Source organism: Opisthorchis viverrini (genome assembly GCF_000715545.1).
Source record: "Opisthorchis viverrini unplaced genomic scaffold opera_v5_429, whole genome shotgun sequence".
Lineage (NCBI taxonomy): Eukaryota > Metazoa > Platyhelminthes > Trematoda > Opisthorchiida > Opisthorchiidae > Opisthorchis > Opisthorchis viverrini.
Genome location: NW_008752083.1, coordinates 183,044 through 199,233, shown reverse-complemented (window position 1 = coordinate 199,233; position 16,190 = coordinate 183,044). Strand labels below are relative to the sequence as shown.

Sequence of the window (16,190 nt, the reverse complement as noted above, 5' to 3'; positions counted from 1 at the left end):
CAGGGGAATGAACGGCGAAGACCCAGGTCAAGCGTCAGTGACTTATGACCGAAGGTAGCTATGCGCGTGCCGTTAGCCGCCTGTAGTGTCGTTAGCGGGTCAGAAGTGTAGCGTTTCGAGTTTCCGGCAGGAATAACGCTAAGCTCTGCACCGGTGTCGACGAGGAACCGCATTCCGGTGGTTCTATTCGTAAGGTGGTAGAGGCAACAAGGTGAATGGCCAGTGGCAGCTGTCACCACTACTGACTGGCCAGCGAGAAGATCCATTTGCGCCTGCATTCGATCGAGCCATAACAGGGTTGTCGTTACGCTGAATGGGCTGTTGTGCGGTTGAGGCTATCAAACGGTCGGCGAAGCATTCGTGGATCTTATCTGCCGTCTCAGCGAGTGACGACAGAGAGACATCTGACTGTGTAGCCAGAATTTGGCGAGTGCTTAAGGGGAGACACTGCAGCCACAACTGCTTTAAAATGACGTCAAAAGACTTCCCGCATGCAAGGTTTGCATGTGCCGTAGCAGTTGCGAAGGTGTGCGATCACCCAGTTCGACCCCTGCAGGCAACTTTTGCAGATTCGCTTCGTGCGAGGCGGCTGTCCGTTTAATAATTGCTGCTTTTAGTGTGGTGTAGGGAATTGATGCGGGCATAGGATCAATCAGGTCAATAACCTCCGCGGAAACCTCGGTCGGGAGTTGAGAAACCACGTAAGAAAACAGTCTGCTGTGAGGTGATTCGGCGGAAATGGAAGTAACATTCTGTTTGGATAAACCATACTCTAGGGTTACTGACTTCAAAAGCTGGCAGTATTACGTGAACGGCGTTTCCAACCAACTCAGTGTTGAGTTCGTCTTCGTCAGACATGGTTGAAAAAAAGTACTGGAGCAAGTGTATGCGTGAGAGATATGGGAGTTCTGAGTCAGCAAGAAAAATAGAAAACAGAAAAAATGTTCGGGCTCATCAATTATGTAGTGGTTAAGGGCCCTATGGAGTCTCTAGTGGACAGAGCAAATTACTAATATAAGCCAGATACAAAGTCACAAGGAGAAAACTCCAAGTAAATCTTGACTCACAGTTCAAAATAGGAGATTCCGTAGTTCCGTATTCCGTTGAGCCACCACACCAAGAATAAATAGTTCTATCTTCCTGGTATTCCAGATCTCCGGTGATCGAAATATTATTCCACAAGTGTAAATATAATGGTCCAGTGTTTGTAGCTGAAATGTTTGTTCACGTTTAGTGTTAGCAGCAGTCAATTATAGCCAACCGGCGGTCACCGCAACAGCAGTCACTCAGCAAAAGTCTCAAAGTCACGTTGGAGCCAACAAGCGGGCGGTGGCGGTTGTATTATAGTAAAACAAACTTTCGTACATCGATGTGACTGATAATGATGGGGGAAAAGAAGATGATACTGAGCATGAAAAAGAGCCGTTTACAAGCCCTGCAGAATCACCCGGGCCTCCTTTTTGAGTTGTCGTGGTTTGGCTTCCACAAAGTCCAATTTACCAGAAATGTCCAAGAAAGAACTAAAAATAATAAGGCTATATTGAGCGTACAATATTAAAGACGATCTGATAGAACGGCCTCAACTAGATTTGCTTGATTTAAAAACGTTCGTCGTTGGCCTAGGTCGGCGAATACATAACAATCCAATTATGGTTGCCCAGGAATCTTCTTTTGAACATTTCTCGCATATACTAAAATCTAAAGGTGATCTGAAATATTTTGATTTCAGAGTTAGTAGCTTAATCTCGCGAATGGCCGATGGAAACGCGAGCAAAATCAGGAAAGAAAGTCGAAGCATGTGACCACGTTTGTTCTTCTGTGTATTTGCACAAAAGCGCGTTCTTTTAGTTTGTTCGTATTCAAACAAAAACGTTTATGCAATTGATCAAATATGTGATATCACAACGGAAGCATAAAAACGTACAAACCACCACAAGCTCAAAATTATTGCAAGCGTAAGCCTGCCCTGCTCGTCCCTTGACTTCTATGGTTAACTAAGGTAGAAAAAACAAAGGTTCGTGCAAAAAATGTGAAATCAAGCCACGAAAGACGTGTAATGATATTATATTTTTGGGAAATACGTGATATCCTAATCGCGCGAACATTGACCTGACCTCGACACCGAACTGGATAGAACCATTTACGGGGCAATTTGGTAGCGCGTCTTTTGTGCTTCCTCAGGCATGGGGGCTTATATGGCGAGGCCGTCAACCGAAAAAAATTCGGACTCGGGATTCACTGACTGGATAACCTACGGTGTCTCATCAATGCAAGGCTGGCGCATGCAGCAAGAGGTTAGTCATCGGACTTTTTCTAAAGTGCCGAAACAATCTGATTTTGGTTTGACAAGGTTGCCATTTTATTACCATCGTGAAAAAGCCGTGGAGACCGAGCAAACATCTCCGGACTTTTTTGTTATGCCTCTGGAAGATCAGAGATACCTGATTCCGCGTGGGTACCTGGATTGTTGATGAAGGAAATGTAAAGGGTTGTAGCTAAAAATAAGTGCTATATATATATATATATCACAGGTGAAAACTCAGGCAAACTTTGGTATAGAGCTCATTAGTTGTCCAATAGTGTCGCCTGACATTGGGCCTTGGAAGTGGTCTGACCGAACAGAATCAAAGAGACTGATTAAGCATCAAGTTTAAGTTCCTTGGATTAATATCTGAACAGGAACAGAGCGCCAGTCGTATTCACGACAGCTGATTAAAATATAGAGCGCGTTTCAGCTAAGCGCGTAAATTTTGGTATGTGCAAATGGAAAATGTGAACGCAACTGAAGGCGATGCAGAAAGGCCTCCCATTTTTCGGAGTAATTCACCACTTAAGTAGTGTCGCAAAGATGCGACCTGCAAACGGGTCTTTTGCGGAAAAATCTCGCACTCGAAAGTGCACCGCGCCAATCCTCAGCATACTGAACACCTATGAGAGCGCCCTGGGAGCATTGTTATTCGCAATGTTTCAGAGGCAGGCAGACAAGGTCGAAGCATGATATGGGTGACAAAGTTGAGGAGAAACGGTAAGGTAGGACAGCCTTGTCTCATATATATATGGTTAGAGGTGAAAGCTTGTATACATCTACGTGGCCACATTTTGTATCCAGTGCCGTGATAAGGGGTATAAATTCGACAGGGACATTTATGCTGGCTACACCGCCAGAGTTTCCGGCGACGGAGAGGAAAGCAGTCTTCAGGTCAAAGGAAAGTACCATCGAACTTCTGATAGTGTCGCTTCTTGAAAACCTATCTCAAAGTAAAAATATCGTCAATACATCTTCTGTCAGGACAACATCTCACTAATGTGTTTCTCTTGGTAATCAGGCAGCCTATGCACAATAATGCCAGATAGCATCTTTGGTGATACGTCTACCAGGTTGAAGGCACGATAGTTTTCACACAGCGCTCTTGTCCGATGTTTGAGGACTGGAAGCCCTCCATTCCACTGGTATTCCGTTTTCGTTTAAAATCTTTGGTCGTACTGTCGTCATGTTGCTTACTGGGGTTTCACCAACTTTGAAATGTGCATGGTGCAAATCATCTAGACCGGGGGTCTTGTTGCGTTGGAGAGATGGTACCATGCGTCGGATTTCTTTTGTGATGGTGGTGGTGTCGATATTCCAGTCGTTTCCAGAGATCGTGTTAAGGGAGACGAGCTCAATTGTTTTCCAAACTGCCATCAGAGACAGCAACACCGGTGTTGACAATGCTGCTGCCATAGAACCATAAATTTCACCTAATTATATTCAAAGCCTTTGGGTGAAAAGAATGGATGAGGGAGGGGACCTAGTGCTGGTCTACGTCAAGCATTCTGAGATGCCTATACCTCCAAGCGCTCAGTCAGGCAATCGAGAAAAACTGACAACACGAACGCCGCTGGTATCGGTCAGCCGCCACTTCCTGTAATGTCTCCAGCCAAAAGCAGGGGATGATTCACGGAGATTCCATCCTGAAAGTCATACAACACCAACAGCACCCAGACTCTTCGTAATGTCTCTCGCTAGAAAGCTACTGAAAACGCACAGTGATGCATGTGAAAAAGATTGTTTGGAGGCTGAATGAAAGAAGCCATACTCTCAGCTTTCACAACTGACTCAAACAAATAAACACTGGATGTCTTTGGGATCACCAGAAAGACCATACCTGCAACTAGCGGCTATAATGGCGCACGTAGAACCCTCAAACACGAGGTAATCGGGAGCTTAAAGAATGCTAAAGCTGATGGATTTCGAAGGCCCAGGAGGTGAGGGAGGCTTTGGCTGCAGGCAGCATTTGCTCCCCATTTCTGTTGATTTGATCAACCGGTCGAACGATGGCAGGTGTCAGTGAAAGGATGTGCGAAAAAGACGGAACAACAGTTCATTCCCTCAATCTTTGTCTTGAGGAGTGAGCTGAACACTTCAAAGAAGGTTTCAGTTGGTCTCCTTCAGCACAATGTTTGGATAACTCAGCTGGCCTGAATGAAACATCGACACCAACCCAACATCAGCAACCGAAATGCAGCATGAGATGTCAATCCTGAAGTGCGGTAAAGCTTCTGGCCCGGATAGTCCGCACCCCATACTCTTCAAAGAAGGTAGCAGCGCGAACTGTCTGACGACCATACTGCAGAAGATTTAGGACGAAACAGAATACCAGTCGAATATAGCTCCAGTTTTAAAAAATGGCCCAAGAACGTCATGCGAAAGCCAAGGCTGTCCCATCACCTTTCCTCCTTTACTTTGTTACTGATGTGCTACTGGGAGTTTCTATGTCTACCTCCGAAACTTTGGGAGTGGAAATGTTCCCGGGACGTTCCCTCAAGCATTGAGTATGCGGACTATGTTGCTGTCCTAAGTTCAGGACGTTCAAAATTGCAAGTCATTTTAAATGACCGAAATAACTGCCGTACGTCTTGGCATGCGCATTACACCATCAAAGCTTAAGACGCTGCTGCAAGACTGGGTGGAATTAAACCAAGCCTCATGCTTACAGATGAGCCAGTCAATATGGTGGATAAATTTATTTACCTGAGAAGCTGTATAAGTTCCGGTGGACTGGCTGGAGATGGGACCATTCCTCGAATCGGAAAGGCCAGGGCAGCTTTTGCCGACCCCCGACACCTATGGAGCCAGTGTGGCATGAGTTTCTCTGTCACGAGAAGAGTTTACACTAAAGTGATGTGATACATACTGCTTTATGGATCAGAAACATGGCCCCTGCGCGCAGGGGACACGGAAGATGCTAGTGTTGGACCATCGGTCATCATCATCATCGACAGCATGACATCTGTGTTCAACACCAATGCTTCACTGCCGTACAACCATGACCTATTTGAAACCTTATTGTAAAGAAAAGAGTAAAGGTGGACAGGGAAAGGACTTAGTGCTAGCTTGCCACAATCATTCTGAGGTGTCTACACCTCCAGACATTCACTCAGGCAATCTGGATAGAAACTGACAACAAGAACGCCACTGACATCGGTTGGCAGCCATATCTTGTAGTGTCTCCAACCAGGCACAGTGAGGATCACGCGGTCCCCATCCTGGAAGGCGAGTAGCAACGACAGCACCCAAGCGTTTCGGGATCTCCTTCATACTCCTCTACCAAGTCAAGGGTTGGCCACCTCTCTGTTTACGCCACTCCGAATTGGGTATAGAAAATAGTACTCTTTTCGGTAAACGATGATTCGGCATGCGTAAAACATGTCCCAACCAACACAGCTTCTGGTGCTGGACACATTCTTCAATGGAAGTACCCGTTACACAACCGAAAACACGCTTTCTAACCGCCTCGTTACGGATTCGCTGACACCAACCCACACGAGCTATGGATCTCAGACAACGATTGTCGAACACCTGAAGACGTCTCAGGTCCGCTGCTCGAATAGGCCAAATCTCACAGCCATACAACAAAACAGCCCGTACTGTAGCTTGATACACACGCCCCTTCAGATTCAGGGATAAACCATTCTGACGCCATAGGTGTCTCAAGTTAGAAAACGCGGCCCGAGCCTTGCAGATTCGTGCATTCACCTCATCCGTCACACTACAGTCAGAACTAATACAACTACCAAGATGCGTAAAACACTCCACAACTTCCAGTACTTCTCCCTGGATTGTAAGTGGCGTGTTCAGTGACTGTACGTCCACAAGCATGACCTTACACTTTGTGGGTGCAAAGTGCATACCAAAGGACGGGATGACTTTGGTCAGTTCATCCANACGGATGGACCATCGGTGTCCCCGAAGCATTGGTCGGGTCTGGTGGTGATACCGGATTAGTAATGCTAAGGTACGCTAGATGTCTCTAGAAAGAGTGAACTCTCCCGAGATAGATGAATTACTCACGCTTCATAGGCTACGTTGTTTAACTCCGAATGCCAGAAGACCGCCTGCCTCGCATAGCTTTTTTTTCGGCCAGCCCTGTCCTGAGTGGAAGCGACCGAGAAGTGGGCAGTGTATGATCTGGAAACGAAGTATGAAAACACTGACCAGTAAACTTAATTGGGTTGACATCTGCCGCCTCCCTGGATAAGGACCTCGGGACTCAACTCACCGATGGTTAACGACACTGGCACAAATGACCCAATCGCGCAGCCAGTGGTGCTCATGCATCAAAGCTGTCACCTAAAAGCTCAGATATCGTTGTGGCTGCTGGTGACATGAACGCCCAGGTAGGTAGGCTAAGCGCTCTTGAAGCCCGATTGGGTGGCCGTCTTGGTTTGGACACGAGACGCACGGACAATGCAGACCGCTTACTTTAGATGTGTGCCGATCACAGACTTTGCAGTACGAATTTCCGGAACAACGGAAATCGCTTGACAACGTAGTGTCCACCATCAAACGAGCGCCGAATCCAAATAGACCACATTGCCGTCAGTTATCGGTGGCGAGGGTCGATCACCGCCTGCCGCTCCTTCTGGAACACCAGCGTGGACTTCGACCATGCACTTGTACGCTGCTGCTTTCCACTGCGCCTTTCAAGTGTACGCAGAACGCGCAAACCTAGCTAAGCCACTGAAAAGCTCGTGAATCCAGAATTCAAACGAATTTACCAGAACCAGCTCCTCGAATGCCTGCTGGGCAGCATGATGTCGGATATAAACGGCCACTGGGAAAATATATCCAAGGCGCTACTCAAAGCTTTTGCGGTACAACCCAGCCAACATCATCCAAACATTGGATCCTTGGTGGGACAGTGTCTTCGCTGGAGACCCGGGAACAGATTTATCCTAGCCACAATCACAACTCCATCCGACGCATCATCCGACGCCAGGTGAAACTGAGTGTCCGCGCAGATCGAGAAGCTTGGTGGACCCAAGAGGCCGAAGAAATGGAATATGCAAAGAATGCTGGAAACGTGTGCAAGCTGTCCCACTTGATTCCTCCGACTGGTCCTCGGAAACCTCTTATCAGTGAAATAATCAGGGACCAAAATGGCTCCCTGATATTCAACAAGACGGAGCGTTTGGATCGCTGGGCACAGTACTTCGAACGACTATTCAGCTGCTCACCTGTTACCTCCAATCCAGAAACCTGGCCTTCAACAGAAAGGTGGACCGTGAATATGGAACCGAAGTAAAGTGTTCTTTCAAACATTCAATTGCGGTCGTTTGAGACGAAATACACTACTCGTAATCATCGTCATTATCAGCTGTAGAAGCCGCTTACTTCTCGAACAGTGGTTAGAGATGCCAGAGTATCATTCGCCGATTATTTTAGGGGGCTAGACAGCTGCACACTGGGGATGGTAGCTGATATAATTGACGTATAAACACAGTATTGTCAGTGTACTTTCAACTGGGCAGATTGGGAGAGGAGATGTGCACTGAGGGCAATAGCCTGCGATGCCGGTCGAGGAGGTCTGTTCCACTCGTATTGTTTTCGCCCCAAATCTCCTGCAGTATGGTCGTCATACTGTTCAGCAGGATCTTATCAACTCTTNAGTGCAGACCGGTCGGGTGCCTGGTCGCGTGGGAGGAGTGACATCTCATGCTGGATTTCTGTTGTTGACGGCACGATGGTGTTCACGTTCCATTCAGGTCCGCTGGATTCTTCCAGTGGTTGTGGTGAAGGAATTCAGCTGAACTGTCCTTTGAAGCATTCAGTCCATCGTCCAGGATGACGATTTTGTTAGTGAATTGCTGTTCTTTCTTTTTCGTGCACTGTTTCGCCGACACTTATCTTCTCCTGGCTAGTTGATCTAATCAGCTGAAATAGAACGACTGTTGCCTGCAGCGGAAGCTTTCTCCATCTTCTGAGCCTTCCTGACCCACAAGCCTTGGTTATCCGGTGTATGAGGGATCCAAGTGAGCTAGCATAGTCGCTAGTTGGTGGTATGGTCCTTGTGCCAGCAATAAGACCTGCTGAGGTCGACTATATCAACAAGGTCGAGTCGGATGGCTTGGACAAAGTTCTGAAAGTTGAGGGCAAAGCTTCTTCAAATTGCTTTCGTTCAAACCCCGAGAAACCTTAGTCATCCACATCAGTTTAAGTTTCCAGTAGCCTTCTAGTTTCTGAAACTTGTTGAAGTTGATGAATGACGCTGCTCTGCTTCGATACGCGTAATGCTGATGGAAAGTGAAGTGATAACCGGGTCCGCACAACGGCATGATCACAGTCAAGTTGTGTGCCCCAGAAGGAAAGACAATTCTTGACTGAGACTCCCCATCGGCAACTGATAGCCACATGGTCCATCTGAGTTCGGGTGCCTTGTGGACAGTGGCCTTCAAGTAATTCGATGTGAGCGTTTGTGTTGGAAGTTTGTGATGGCCGGGAATAGACGATGATCTGCATACAACTGAAGCAGTCGCTCCCCACTATCCGTATGCTGAGCATCGACTCCAAATCTATCACCAAATTATGCTTCTTCCGGGCATCCGTATTACCCACCAGGATTACGATGTCCGTCCTTCTTGCTAGTCGAAGCAGTCACTACAAATCTTGATAAACCCCGTTCTTCTCAATCTCAGCACTGCAGTCTGTAGGGGCGTATGCTGATACGACAAATAAACACTATTTACTGCCTCAACCTGCATTCAACCTAATTGAGCCAGAAAACCGTACAGCACAATGATGACTGTTTACTGGTGCCAAGTCCAATGATCTGTAGGGGGTATGCTGATACGACAAATAAACACTATTTACTGCCTCAACCTGCATTCAACCTAATTGAGCCAGAAAACCGTACAGCACAATGATGACTGTTTACTGGTGCCAAGTCCAATGATGCGCTTTCAACCCACACAGTAGATACCGCGAGCCATGGCGCCAGGATCACCACATACCGGAGAGTGGAATGGAGAACACTTCAGCTCAACCCAAGCGGCTTGAGGTGCACAACCGAGACACAACACACATCGATAGAGAGATTTCAGCGACAGATGTCTGTTGCCCAATTTGATATGGAGTACGGACACGGAAGGCCACAACAAGCCTAATAAACTGGCAGAAGGGTTTATTCCACTGCATCATTCCATGGGTGGGGAAGGGAAGCGCAGGAGGACGGCGAGTAGAGGTGCAAGGATAAATGATGCTCCTCGGTTGCCCAAGCCGAAAAAGATAGTACGGTCGAGGTAACCCAGCTTGAGCCTTTGGTTCATAGATGGACCCACAAGGCAGTAGGAGGATTTAAGGTCACAATCGCCACCATAGACAGCAATATCAGTGTTGACACTGATATTTCGCCGCCGTACAACCATAAAATTCATCTAATTATACTTAAAAGCCTTAGAGTGAGAAGAAGAGGAACAGAATTGGTGACGAAGGGGAAATAGTGCTGGTCTATATCAAGCATTCTGAGGTGCCTACACCACCAATCGTTCATTCAGACAATCTGAAAAGAAACTGACGGCACGAACTCCGCTCGCATCGGTCAGCCGCCATTTCTTGCAATGTCTCCAGCCAAGCGCAGGGGAGCGTTCACAGGGTCCAATCCTCGAAGCCGTACAAAATTAAAAACACCCAAACTATTCGTAATCTCTTTCATGTCCTTCTGCCAAGTCATACGTTGTTCACCTCGTGGTTTGCGCCACTCTGAAGTAGTAACGGAGAACATCGCAGTCATTGATGGACAACCTGATGTCACACCTACGCCACAGGTGATGTAAGTTCACGAAAGCCGCTCTGGCCTTCCCAATCCGGATGGAACTATCATCTTTCGCAAGACCATCGGGACTGGTATAGATACCCAGGTAGACAAATTTGTCTACTTCCTCAACCGGCTCATCCGAAAGCATGAGGTTAGGTTAGGGTTTGGAGCCCACCTAGTCTTCCACTAGCACTTTACCGATGTGAAGCTCATGCCAAACAATGAAGCCAAATTATTTAGATTATTTAGTATTGTTTGCATTACGACGACATGAGATCCAAGAAGAGCTACGTCGTCTGCGCACTCGATGTCTGTGAGTGGACGACCCGGAAGCACTTCGACCTCACACGCATTAGACGCTGACAGTTAGTTTCTATTGGTTGTATCATTGACGAAGTTGAAGATAAAAGACAAGAGAGGACAGCCTTGCTTGGTACTGATTGATGTGATGAACTCAGGCGAGGGTTTCCTGTAGACCTTCACACGTCTGAGGTGGTTGGCACGCAGCGTCTTGAGGAGGGTCAAGAACTTAGGGGAACACCTTTGCTCCACAGAGTAAAAGGCAGACTCTGTCGGACGGAACCCAGCTTGGTTTTTGCGGGTCTGTCTCTATCTGTGTTCAATCAACCTTCAAATGATCATACATTCAAATACATACATAAATAAATAAGTAACTGGACACATAAACACAAAGGCATATATGCATACATACATTCAAAAACAATCTGATTGAAGTTTACACCTTTGGTAACAAGCCGCATGATTTAATATAGTTGGAGGTCCGTCGTTCAGTTCCACCGAGCCCGTTATTTAGAATAGAAGAATGAGTCTTCAAGTTTTCCTCATGTGTAACTTACAAGGACGGACTCGTTTTTCTGTTAGTGTCTCTGATGGGAGGGCCTGGTTTCCTCGGGATTAGGCACAGTAACTGACGGCTTTGAACACTGGTCATGGTAAGATTAATTGGGGATCTTGTGGCACACTTACTGTCTCTGGTGTACTCAGTCTTGTGGGTGGATCTCACTTAGCGTGAGGTGATCAACAGAAGGAACCTCTTCCTTCCCCCCGACTGGTTGTGGTTTGGAATATTTTGGAGCTGAAAACGGTTAGCTCTGTTCCTGTTCCTGCCAGCCCGATTGACCACTTGATGGGAGGGTTGTTCGTAGTGAGGGTTGAGTTATTCTGACCTGGTCGACTTCAAGACTCTTATGCTCAACAGGGCTGAGCTCTTAGATGCAAACCAAGTTGGAGACTTGGTACCCGTTATTGATATGTGATCATTACCATCATTGTAAGCGGCCTACTGATAGTGTTTCCAGTCAGGGATGTACCATGGATTCCCATATACTTATTTGGCATAGTTAGCGGTCTATTTCCATCATGTAAGCGACGGAGGCTCTGTCTGGTTCAATCGAATCGAAACTTGTTTTGCTCTATCCTTAGTTTTTTTCTTGCCTGGTACTTTCATCTCATGTGTGAATTTGATGCCCCTAAAGGTAGACTCGTGAATATTCTATCTCATTCCATCACAGGATGCCCATAACTGTGAACCAGAATTTGATCCATCGCGATTCGCTTCACTGTTTGCTGTATACGACGGCCATGGAGGATCCGAAGTAGCCCGGTATTGTGCTGCCTACTTGCCGGCTTTCCTGAAAAATTTACCTACGTATGCAACAGATGATCCGGCTGAGGTCCTCAAACAACTATTTGTGGATTTTGATGCATCCCTGGTCACTCCCGAGGTTTGTCAACTGCTCCATGTTGTTGCTTTCGATGTTATTTACATCCTGCTCCAATAGCTAGCTCGTTTCTCTATACGCAGTTGCTGACTGATTCACGTATCGGAGATTAACTGCCTTTTTTCCTCCCCATATTGCAATTTCAATCGATTGCCACCCAAAAAACCTTTGCTTTATGCCCATTCACGTCACTCATATCCTGGTGCAATTATTCCGGCCGATCAACACCAAAGAGGAGCAGTGAACTTCGGCTTTGCTCTTCTTAGAGTTCATCGCTCTATCCTTAACCTTGACAGCGTTTGAACCCCAAAAATCCAAAATGCGAAGTGCACCAGCGCGTAGCGAGCTTACTGCGTCTGTTTATTAATTTATTTGTTTGAAAACTGGCTGACAACCTCGGCGGTCATCCATGGATTATCGGATTTCAAGAGTGGTAAAAGCAACGTTGTCGATTTGTTGAAATATGTGTAGCTCGGGTGTGTTCACTGTTGGTTCGCCGAGCCTGACAATTGGTTTGCATGCAAACTACCATCTGATCAACCAACAACAAGCAACATTGTTCTTTCCGGATCAATGTTGGTCAAATGATGACCAAAGACGTAGACACTACGCCGTTTGTTGGTACATAGTCATTGCATTCGCGTTGTCCTTGAAAAGATTTTTAGACGGTTACCATTCCATTGACTGCTCCGATACGTGGATAGCTGGAATGTTACTTTTCGGAGACCGAAACTCTGATGACTCAGTGGTGGGAGCGCGAATTAGCTGATCGGAAGGTCCGTAGCTCGAATCCGACGTTTGCCTCTCGACTTCCCCTGTCTAGGCTTGGGCAACCTGTAAAAATCTTGGCTCTCGTGCTTCCTCCTGGTGGCATGGCAGTTAGGCACTGATAGGGTGCTACATATGAACGATTTTTTATTTTTTGATTACCATTTCACCCAATGAGCCTATGGTTTTCTCTCCATCCCATACGGTTCACCTTCACATGTAATAAAAATATGTGGTGAGTCGAAATCTGTCCACCAAGAACGGAATAAAGCAATCGATAAAAGACGTGAGCTAGCAACCTCACAGCCAACACGAATGATCGATATTCACACTGCCATCCAATCGACAGATTTCGTACAAAAACAATTCTGACTCCATCCGTTAACGAAATATTCATCGTTACTATCTCGAAATTCAACATCATCATCGACAACATGACATCAGAGCAACCTCACAACACGAATGATCGATATTCACACTGCCATCCAATCGACAGATTTCGTACAAAAACAATTCTGACTCCATCCGTTAACGAACGAAATATCGCGTCTCCGACGTAGTGGGGATCCCGTGGTTCGCATCCTAGGAGGCGAGTAGCACCGACAGCGTCCAAGCGTTTCGTAATCTCCTTCACATCACACTGTCAGGTCAAGGGTTGGTCACCTCTCTGCTTCAGCCACTCTGAGTCGGGCATGCAAAACATCACTCTTCGTCAAAAAATGATTCGCCACACTCAACAAATGTCCCAGCCAATACAGCTTCTGGTGCTGGACACATTCTTCAATGGAATAACCCGTTGCGCAACCGAACCCCAAGCTAGGTTCTGAGACAACGATTGTTGAACACCTGAAGACGTCTCAGTTCCATTGCTCGAACAGGTCAAGTATCACAGTCACACAACCAAACAACCCGTACTATAGCCCGATACACACGTCCCATGAGATTCAGGGATATGCCGCGTTGACACCATAGGTGTTTCAAATTAGCAACCGCGACCCAAGCCTTGCCGATTCGTACACTGAGCTGATCTGTCACACTACAATCGGAGCTAATACGACTTCGAAGATACGTAAAACGCTCCACCATTTCGAGTGCCTCTCCCATGCGTGTTCAGTGACTGCATGTCTGGGAGCATGAACTTAAACTTTGTGGGTGCAAAGTGCATACCAAAGGACGGGTTGACTTTGGTCAGTTCGTCCAAAAACACAACAGGGACTTGAAAACGTTTCAGCGTTCGTCTCTTTAGGAGGACCTCACTGAACAATACAGGTGGGAGGTCATCTGGACCAGGTGCTTGAGAGAACATATGCATTCAGAAACAGGCCGTAAGGGGCTCCTGTTTCATTGTCCAGGCTTCTACGTCAGCTCTTAGTAAAAGTGAAAAAAATCGTTCAGCCATAATACCCTCTTGATGCCTAGCTGCCATGCCACCCGAAGGAAGCACGAGGACTGAGATACTGCCAGGTTGCTCAAGCCTAGGCAGAGGGAGTCGAGGGACAGAACTCGCGTTCGAACCACAGACCTTCCGGTCATTAAATTGGTACTCTAAGCGCTTGAGCTATCTCTTCGCCTTGAGTGGCAGCTGGTGGATGCGATAATTGTTGTTTAAAGTATTTGGTAAAACGGTCGAAGCCTTCTCAATCCAAGGTCACTCCATTCTCATTCTTGATGGTTTCGCTCACATGTGGTTTCTGGGGCCGGTCTCACGGCTTTCCTGAAGCAATCTTCGTAGCTGTAGTCGGTTGGGACATGAGTGGACACGACAAACAGACATCGATTAACTTCACGCTTGTGAGACTCCTTCACCAAGGTTGCCAAGCGAACCGCACAGGGACGACTATCATCGGGCGTCCAGTCAAGCAATAATCCTCCTGCTCAGTGACTTACGACGATACCAACTGTTGCGAGAGTCGAGTAGTTCCAGGACGGGATTAGAAAGGAGACAGAATAGGAAGACGTAATGTACGCTTTAATCGTCTAATAACTGTAGTACATGAGCTGGAAATAGAGTGAGAATCACGAGTTAATGGGTTATGCAAAGGTATGGGTTATATAGTCATGACATTCTCCCCGCCTTGGAATAAGTGTGTACTTTGCGGAGAAAGAATGTAAAAAATAAAAGGCTGTAATAGTTACATGGAGTCGTTTACGCCTCTCTGTTGCGTAGATTATATGGGTGAGTGCGCTGTTGTCGGATAAGAATGTCCAAGTGATTTCCTGGATCTGCACTAGAATGGGATGGCGAGGCATCGTTAATAGGCAAGAGTTCAGTTTCTGAGCAACCACGGTGGACTGTTGGTGTTGTGTGAGGCTCCCCTTGTTCGGCGATATGTATTGGTTCCTGTTTTGTATCGGATGTCATGTCTTTGCCTTTGGGAGCCAAGCGGCGCAAGGATACGGTTTCGTGTTTGCCATCTGGACGAACTATGTGGGCGTACTGTGGATTACAAGAGACGAGTTCCACTTCCTCTACCAGAGGGTCATATTTAGAGACTCGATCATTGCGTTTTAAAAGGATTGGCCCAGGGACAGTAAGCCAGGTAGGTAGGGAGGGAGGCCCCTTTGGCTGATCGTCGTGTGAACGGCATGAAACGTTCGTGTGGGGAACCCCCGCACACCCTGTCTCAGTAGCCTCTGTATCCCATGAGCTTACTGTTTCATAAGCGGTCGGTCAAGGCCATAAGTGGCTTTCTACGGGTTTCTGTGTTGGAAGTGTACAAATGCACTAGCGCTAAATAGTCAGTGGCTTGAATTCTGAGCGATCGATGCACATTTGTAGATCGGTGTCTGCGTTTAGCTTGTACACAACTGGCATACGAGGTAATGTAGATTTATGTAATTCCATGTCACCGGATACCCTCAGACAGTTATGCGAGACATGCTATTAGTGATCAGCTCAGTTGTGTTTTAAACCCGTCACGAAGACACTGGACCTTACCGTGATGTGACGGTTTGTGTACCTCCACGACCCATTGAGCTATACTAAGGAGGGGCTGTCCGCGCATCACTCGCAGTGTCTCATATCAGGTTGGCCAGTGGTTAGCGGTCTGACGAATACAGTCTCCTGGTCTTCCAGGTTGAGAGTTGGAATATGTAGTGACTTGTTCCGTAAAAATTGAAAAGTACTTGTATTTTCAGCCAAAGATCGCTGCATTGTGGTCAGGTTTTTGAGCCCAAGGCCTCGGTTGAAGACTCTAATCGTCCTCCTGTCTGTATGTGGGCGCCCTGGTAGTATCCCAGCCCACGTACAACCATAATTACGGCAGCAAAGCGCCCTCGGCGGCGCTCGTGCGTCCAAGCTATTGCTCTCAGTGAATAGCTCCCTTCCCAATTCCTCCACTTAACAGTCCACTGACAGAAGAGACTGGACCTTATTGTGGTGTGGCGGTTTGTGTACCTCGGCGACCCATTGAGCTATACTGGGGGGTGTCCGCGCGACACTCACAGAGTCTCTCATACCAGGTTGGTCAATGGTTAGAGGTCAGACGAACACAGTCTCCTGGTCCTCCAGGTTGGGGGTTGGAACATGTATGGCGACTTGTTCCGTAGAAAAGGTAATGCATTTGCATTTCCCCGCCAAACACCGCTGCCTTGCGGTTAGGCTTTT

The 16,190-nt window shown here is 47.0% G+C and overlaps 1 protein-coding gene across 1 annotated transcript in view; it reads left to right on the top strand.

Moving 5' to 3' along the window:
• Window positions 1-2,183: 2,183 nt before the first annotated feature.
• The window catches only part of T265_10930 (hypothetical protein), a gene marked incomplete at both ends in the record, with an annotated part of 50,738 nt that continues 36,731 nt past the window's right edge, over window positions 2,184-16,190 (top strand). The window contains 2 exons of the mRNA XM_009177446.1: window positions 2,184-2,294; window positions 11,606-11,818. The remainder of the gene's footprint in view (window positions 2,295-11,605; window positions 11,819-16,190) is intronic.